Source organism: Myxine glutinosa, chromosome 7, assembly GCF_964187855.1.
Source record: "Myxine glutinosa chromosome 7, kmMyxGlut1.1, whole genome shotgun sequence".
Lineage (NCBI taxonomy): Eukaryota > Metazoa > Chordata > Myxini > Myxiniformes > Myxinidae > Myxine > Myxine glutinosa.
Genome location: NC_136267.1, coordinates 124,612,126 through 124,620,452, shown reverse-complemented (window position 1 = coordinate 124,620,452; position 8,327 = coordinate 124,612,126). Strand labels below are relative to the sequence as shown.

Sequence of the window (8,327 nt, the reverse complement as noted above, 5' to 3'; positions counted from 1 at the left end):
TTATGAAGGTAATTCAATGTTGATTTGAACTTTTTATTTGAGAGAATCAAACATTAAAATGAGGTTGATTAAATGTCATTTCTCAAGGTATTCTCCTGCTTTGGATAGCTCAGGGGTAGTGCACTTTTTGCATGCAGAGTTGAGACTCGTGGAGGAGGTGGAACACAGTACAGGTCAGGCAACAACAAAATGAAAAGAATCGTGGAAATAGGAGGGTGGGGACACACCAACTGCAGACTAGAGGGCCAAGATAGTATGAGACATGCAGAAAGAATGAAGGGAGACAGAGAATAATGAGATTAAGAAGAGTGGGGAATACAGTGGAGTGGGACCAAGGTGGTTAAACATGCAAACTCTCAATCAAAGTGGAAAGGAAAACTGGGGAAGCAGGAATGAAACAAACAAGCCATGGACACCTTAAATTCAGGACTGTCGGCGCTCAAGCTCGGGTCCTGCTACTTGGGTCCTATGCTGTGAAACAGGTGGCTGCAAATGAATTTACAAATAGCGATGTAATTTGCCAAACAATGGACAGAATTAAACCCAGTTTTCAACCAAATTAAACCCAGTCAAAACAGCTGTTCACCACCATCTCTTATCTTCCCCCATCCAAAACCTTGATCTTTTCTACCCCCACTAATTCACCCCAGATCCACCTTGTTTGAAATTCCAACTTCTTTCCTGGAAGTCTTGGCAGTGTCCATATGTTTTATACCTCTCCCACCCCCCCCCCCCCCCTTCCCATGCCTCCCTCCCAAAGCCCTCTCCCTCCCACAGTTCTCTCGATGTCTCCATGTCTCTCGGTCCCTGCTCTCAAATGTTGTGTTTGTGTCCTTCCCCCTCTCTCCCCATCTTGTCTACCGCTCCCGATGTTATTTGTTTTGTGTGTCTGTTTGTCTTTCTGTGTGATTAATGTTCGCTCTTTCACGAGCCTCGATCTTGTATACAAAAAAAAAGAAAAAAAAAAAAGAAAAAAAAAAAGCTTGCCCAGACATTTCTCCATCATAAGTGCAAAAAAATTTGTGATGACTTTTGTAACATGTGATGTTTTGTAACATCAAAAAAATTTGTGATGTATCGTATGCATTTTGTAACATTGCTTAAACCCTGCAATATCTATGGGAATTTAGAGGAATTGTTTTCTCACTCCAAATGAGCTCAGATTCATTGTCATTTAAAGTGTCTATGCATCCGACAATACCGCTATATGAATGTGATGAGATAATCTGTTCCTAATTGCATGGGGTTCAACACTTCCAACACTTTTTACAAGAAACAAAACAATCATGTAACGAATGAAAATTGCGACAACATAAAATCAATGAGGTTAGGTTAAAATGATGATTTTGAGAAATGATTGTGATCACTTGAAGTCATTGTTTTTCAAGTTGAAGCTTGGCTTCTCTGGAAGAATTTCCAGGTCGCATTATTATCAGGGGGTCACACAATTGTATGGAAAAGTTGCTGTGTGGGATTGGATATTTTCCAATTTTCATTCTGCTCTGTACTTGCCCTTCAAAAATATTTTATGATTTATCCGAAGATATGACATATCTTATGAGAATCTCATCAGATTCCATGAGACCCTTTTTCAGGCTAATTGCTTCGATATTTCTGTGGAAAATCCCAACACCCACAATGCAACAAAGATCCAATGAAAGTTTATTTTAACCAAAGTGACATATTAAAGCACATCAACCACTCACTGTTATTTTGCAAAGTATTGAAATTTGTCTTCGAGTTCAAGGAGGTACCCATTCAAGAATAGGCACTTACCTGAAGAGTAGTTGGATCTTCTACATTTCCACTCATATCGGATATGTTCATTACTGGCGGAACACTTGTCTCCGAGAAATTGTTGCTACTGGTGGAAATGCAGCTGTTCAACAACAAGAAATATTAATCAATATAAAATAATTCAAAAGAAAGCCACAATCTATTCAAAGAAATCTCTCTGTTTGTGTATTCGACGATGATTGGGGATGAAATCTTAATTGTGATGGGTACGGGAGTCGGAGACAAGGACGATAACCGCTGAGAAGCTTCTCCCACATTCATCAAAGTCGACCGATATAGACCTCGGATATTGGATGGCATCGTGGCATCTCTGTTGCCGCAGCCATTCACATGTTATTCTTGATCTGTCAGCAGCCTCAGCCCCCTTGTGGCTTGCATTGCACCATGCATGTCTGTTTTGGGTGATGGTCTCCCAATTTTCCACTGGGATTTCTGCAGCGTTGAGATAATTGGGTTGAATGACGTCTTTGTGGCACAGGCATTGTCCACCCTGTGTCCTACTCCCTGTACTAAGCTGACCGAATACAACAAATTTAAGTCGATGTGAATCTTCCATGCGTACTACATCGCCAACCCAACAGAGTTAAGTTTTTCAGTCGGATGGTCCTCACACTGGACATGTCTGTACACCTGAGCACTTCTCTGCTCGTGATCTTAGCTTTCCAATATTCCAAGGATGTATCGGAGATGGCATTGTTGTACCTGCGCTAGTTTGCGTACATAGCTTCTATACAATGTGATTGTCTCTGCTGAGGACAAACGGCCTGACAGACCTTACATTTTGTAGCAGTGCGAATGGAGGGTCCCAAAAGCAGAAGTAGCAGCCTGAATGCTTCTGGACATTTCCGCATCTAAGTTGTCATGAGATACAACACTGCCAAGATAGGTGAACTTCTTTATGACCCAGAGAGGATATCCAGCTATGTACACTGCAGGATCATAGTACTCGTCATTTGGCCCCAGTTGAAAAAGGACCTCTGCCTTTATGTTGATGGGAAGACCAAAGTTTGTGGAAAGTCAGCATTTTCCTGTATCTCCTCTGGGGAATGTGCTACTTGTGTCAAGTCAACAATATAGGAGTTCACACATACACAGTTTTCTCAAGGACTTTCATTTGACGTTATCCCAAACGATGAGAGTTTGAGGAAGCTATTTGTCCAGAAATTATTGAGGAGAGATTTTATTCCTGGTGATTATGACCATGTTTGTGGTGAACATGGAGGGTGGAAGAAAAATGTACACGATTTGAGCCCCCATGATATTTCCTCTGAAACCCAGGGAGTTTGTAACCCCAAGGAAACCCCACCGACGGACCGACTGAGTTTCATTGCAGGTAAGAAGGAATTTTAGTGGGAAATTTTGCATCACAAGTGAGATTTTTCAAATTATATAATGAAGATTTACACACGGTAGATAAGTGTGTTGTGCACGCCAACAAACATTTATGGTGAATAAAAAGTGGGTTTTGAACTTTGTTTCCTCAAAACTTGCGTTTTTGGATGTTCTTCCAAATTGACCACTGGTGCTTCCCCTTCAACCGGAAGTGAAGTTTCCTATTCCCATATAAAGTTGTTTAAAAACCACCGTTTAGAGGCCATTTTTCCCCGCAAAGCGGGGGTTGGCCTTTTCGGGGACCGTGGTAGTTGTTGTTGTTTTTTGGTCCCCTTTTTGAAGCAATGTTTTACGGCCGGATGCCCTTCCTGACGCCAACCCTTTTTGCCGCCTTCAACGACAAACAGGGAATTACCAGTGAACTGGTACTCAATTTGCCGACCTCGGAAGGATGACAGGCTGAATCAACCCCCCTGGCATTAATTCGGCGATCGACCGAGATTCGAACCCAGGATCCTAGGTTTATCCTAAGCCGGCACCCTAACCGCTAGCCCAACACCAGGGATTGACACCTCGACACCTCGAACCTCGAACACCTCGAACACCTCGAAGACAATAAAGTTGTTTAAATGTTATAAAATCTGTTTTCCTGTTTTGGAACTTTTCTTTTGGTTTCTTTTATTTACTTTATTTTGTCCTTTCTCTGAATATGCTGTGGAGGAAAGGAGAGCAAAGGTTTCTTTGTCGGATTCTTTCTAGAACATTGGAGAAACACGTGGATCAATCGTGTAATCAGTCGGCATGGAAACCAAGTAGCGTACGTATGACATGTGACAACCAAATCCGACACCGACAGTCCGGGAGCTCGTTTCAAGCAGTCACGTTACCTCTGCACGAAATAAGCCTTCAGTCTCGTTTCACGCCCTCCCTCTGGTTAACCAGATCTTTAGTTCTGCCATTTTCAACTCGTCGGGATTTCTTTTAATAAAACTCATGTTTGAAATCACGAAAGCTCTTGTGACTGACAAAATAGAACAATATGATTGCAATGATGGCAGCGCACCACCTGGATTCCCACAATGCATTGCATACATTACATACGAGAGCTTGATATCTTGGTGAGATATCCCCTCTTGCCTTTCCCTGATTATACCGCCGCCGACAAAGTCGCAGGAGTCATTATGTTTTCGGGTTGTCCGTCCATCCGTACGTCCATCCTCGTTTTTCTCAACAACCATATGTCCGATTGAGACAAAACTTTCAGGGTGAGGGTAACACCCACACAGAATGTTTATATGATAATTGTGATGTCATAGGTCACGTGGTATGGCAGCCATCTTGGATTAAAAGCAAAGAATTAATTTTTTTTATTGGAAACCACTGAATGGAAAAATTTGAAACTTGGAACTTTGTCAAGTACTCCCAATGGGGAACAAAATCATGATAATGATGACATCATAGGTGAAGTGGTATACCAGCCGAAAATGTTTTCATCGAATTCCTCATCCTAAAAATCTGAAATTGCATGCACATCATCTATGACCCATTTGTATTGAAATATTAAATGTATGACATCATAGGTCACATGGTTTGCCAGCCATATTGGATTGAAGGAAAATATAAAATAATTATATCTCTGAAACCGCTCACCCTATCGATGCTAAATTTTACAAATATCAAACAGCACTGTTGCATACAGTTTGAAAATGATGATGTCATATGTCACGTGGTTTGACAGCCATATTAGTGATGGCATCGATCCGTTTTTTTGTTTTTTTTGGTTTTTTTTGTGTACATAATCGAGGCTCGTGAAAGAGCTAACATTTATCACACAAACAAATTAAACAGACAAACAACCAAAGTATATAAAAAGGGGAGCAGTAGACAAGATGGGGAGAGAAGGGAAAGCACATAAAAACAACATTTGTGAGGGACATCGGGAATGTGTGGGAGGCAGAGGGCTTGGGGGGAGGCGGTGTGGGAAGGGGTGGGGTGGGAGAAGTATAAACACAAGGACACCAAGGACTTTCAAGAAAGAAGTTGGGATTTCAAAAAAGAGGATTTGGGGTGAAATTAGCAGGGGTAGAAAAGATCAAGGTTTTGGATGGGGGAAGATAAGAGATGGTGGTGAACAGCTGTTTTGAAGACCTGGAGGGAGGAGTGGGATTGAAGGGAGTGGGGGAGTTTGTTCCAGAGGCGGGAGAAAAGAGGAATGAAAGAGTGAAGGTGAGCAGAGAGTCTTGATTTAGGCAGTTTAACCATAAGAGGGTTGCAGGCAGATCTTGTGCGACCTGTGGGAATATTTGGGGGACAGAGCCCAGAGAGAGCTGGAGGAGCAAGGCCGGAGAGGAGTCGGTATAAGACAGAAAGACCAACAACCTGCCTGCGGTGAGTAAGTGAAAGGCCCTCGGAGGTAGCTTCATCACGGGAGATTCCAACGATTCTGAACGCTTTGGTTTCAACAGCATGAAGACGAGCTTGGTGTGACGCAGGAGCACCAGCCCAGAGGGGAGAGCAGTATTCCATTGAGCTGCGGATGAAAGCCTTGTATGTGGTGAGGAGCTCAGGTGTGCCAAGGAAGGACTTCGCACGACAGAGGATGCCCAGTCAGCGACTGGCTTTGGAGGCCAGATTTGAAATGTGGTTTTCCCAGGAAAGATAATGGCAGATAGTGAGACCCAAAAGCTTGAGTGACAGAACTTCTTGGAGAGGATTATTCAGAAAGTGGATGGGAGGGTTGTCCAGTCGGTCTTTTCGGAGAGACATCATAAGAGTGTGAGATTTGTCAGGATTGAAAGACATGTTCCACTTGTTTGCCCAGTCTGTGATTTTGTCCAGGTCTGCAGAGAGTGAGGAGGCTGCAGACTGCCGATCTGAGGGATGAGGAATGGAGCGGCAGAGAGTGGAGTCATCAGCAAAGCGATAGAGAGGATTATCAAGAGAGTCAGAGAGATCATTGATGAAGACCAGAAAAAGCACAGGGCCCAGAACACTGCCTTGGGGAACTCCAGCCTGTACAGGAAGAGGAGATGAGAGAACACCATTCAGCGCCATATGTTGACTATGACTAGAGAGGAAGTCCACCAGCCAGGCGTGGAGATTTCCATGGATACCAAAGGAGGAGGGCTTGGTGAGCAGAGCGGTGTGCCAGACCGTATCGAAGGCATGTGATATGTCGAGGGAGACAGCTCTAATTTCCTGTTTGGCATTGAGGACCTCCATCCATTGTTGATACAGCATAAGCAGCATGTCCAGAGTAGAGTGACCTGGTCTGAAACCAAATTGATGATCAGAGATCAAGCCATTGGAGAAGAGGAAAGATTTCATATCCGAAGCAATGATGGATTCCATGACTTTGCTGATAATTTGGAGAAGGCTGATTGGTCTGCAGTTGCAAGGATCTGTTTTTGCACCTTTTTGTGTAAAGCGGTGATGTTGGCTAATTTCCAAGCAGATGGCAGTTGATCTTGAGCAAAAGAGCGGGTGAAGAGAACAGAGAGAGGGAGTGAAAGAGCGGAAGAACAGGATTTTAGGACCCGTGGGCTGATGCCGTCAGGTCCAGTTGCAGAATTAGAGTCGCGGGTTGACAGAAACCTTCCCACCTTGTCAGGAGGAAATGACACAGAGTCCAGGTTGTTTCTGGGCAACAGCCTCACCACAAGAATCCGTGTACCATAGACGGGAGGAAGGGTATGACAACTGAAGACGAGATGGGATAAATCTGTGCATGAGAGAGAGCAATTTACTTTGGAAGAATTCCCAGGATGAGTTTATGTCAGAGGTGGTGGAGATGGGAGACCAGTCCAGATCAATGATGGCTGCTTGAAGACCGTGCCAGTTGGCCTGAGTGAAATGCCAGACTCGTCGACGCTGAGGAGGACTAAGAGTTAGTTACTTAGTTAGTTACTTCGGACGCTGAGGAGTTAATCATTGTGGGACTATGCGGAGGCATATTGGCAACACAGTCGCATTGTTATAGTTTTACTTTTGAAATGCCTTTTCAAAGTACATTCCTCCAGATGAAATTTGAAATTCGCTCAATATTAATCACCATCATTTCTGAGAAATTTCAATGTAAAACGGATAATTTTCATCATATCATTAAAAATGAGAAGAACAAAATCCCGCAAAAGCTGATATAAAAAACAATAAAACATCTTCAGCAACCAATTGTTGTCCACTACCACAACAGGGTCAGCACGACCACAACACTACCACAACACAATTACTTACCTGGACGATTTCTCTTTCAGCACCTGAAAGCAAAATTGTACAAGATCAGAATCAATAGTTCGAGGCAAGACAATTTTTTGTATGTATGTGTACATGTGTCTCACTGTCTACCTCATCACATGGATGTAGGATTCATGTGAACGTGCCGCTAAAGCTTCGAAGACTAAAGCACCACATCTGCAAAGGATCTGTCCTTCTCAGTGTCTGCTTTAAGAGGAATTGTCATTTATTTATGTTTCTGCACAATGTTAAACTGTCCATGTGCGCTTGGAGACAACCTACCAGTGTCAGGAGGAGAAGAACTATAGTTATGAGTTGAAGGACCAACCACCCAATCATAACGATGTTCACAATCCAGACCTGGATCAGGACAAACACATGAAAAGAGAATCAATGAAAAGTGAATTGTTTGGAATAGTTAGATAGTTAGCAAAAATACAGTGTCCGAGTTCATCAATGTTGTACATGAGCATTTCCTTGTTATTCATGGAAGGAAGGAGATGGGATGGGTAATAATAATGAAAATAGAGGTGACATGATGAAAACAAGATGTGGTTCAAGAGGAGGAGGTTAGAAAAGCACATGACAAAATGAAAAGCGGGAAAGTGTGGGCCATCTAAAGGTGTGGTTGAGTTAGTGAAGCCGCCAGGAAATGAGGGAGTTAACTGGATGGTAGAGTTCATTGGGATATTGTGGGGTGAGGAGAATATGCCATGTGATTGGAGGAAGAGCATATTAATACCAACTTTCAAAAAGAAGGAGATATCTTAGACTGTGGAAATTATACAGAGGGATCAAATTGATGGCGCATGCGATGAAGATACTGGTGGGTGTTGTAGGCCTTAAGGCGAAGGGGAATTGTGAAGATAAATGAGATGAAGAATGGATTCATGCAGGGGAACAGGAAGGGGAGCAGTGGATGAGATTTTCATCATGAGACAGAATGAGGAAAAGCTTCTGGAAGG

General features: G+C 43.0%; 1 long non-coding RNA gene across 1 annotated transcript; it reads right to left on the bottom strand.

Annotated features, from left to right (window-relative positions):
* Positions 1-433: 433 nt before the first annotated feature.
* LOC137417124 (uncharacterized) lies at positions 434-7,499 on the bottom strand. Its single transcript, XR_013623976.1, has 3 exons — positions 7,363-7,499; positions 1,777-1,879; positions 434-471 (listed from the first exon to the last, which is right to left on the bottom strand). It is a non-coding gene; the product is annotated as an uncharacterized LOC137417124 (long non-coding RNA).
* Between the last annotated feature and the right edge of the window lie 828 nt (positions 7,500-8,327).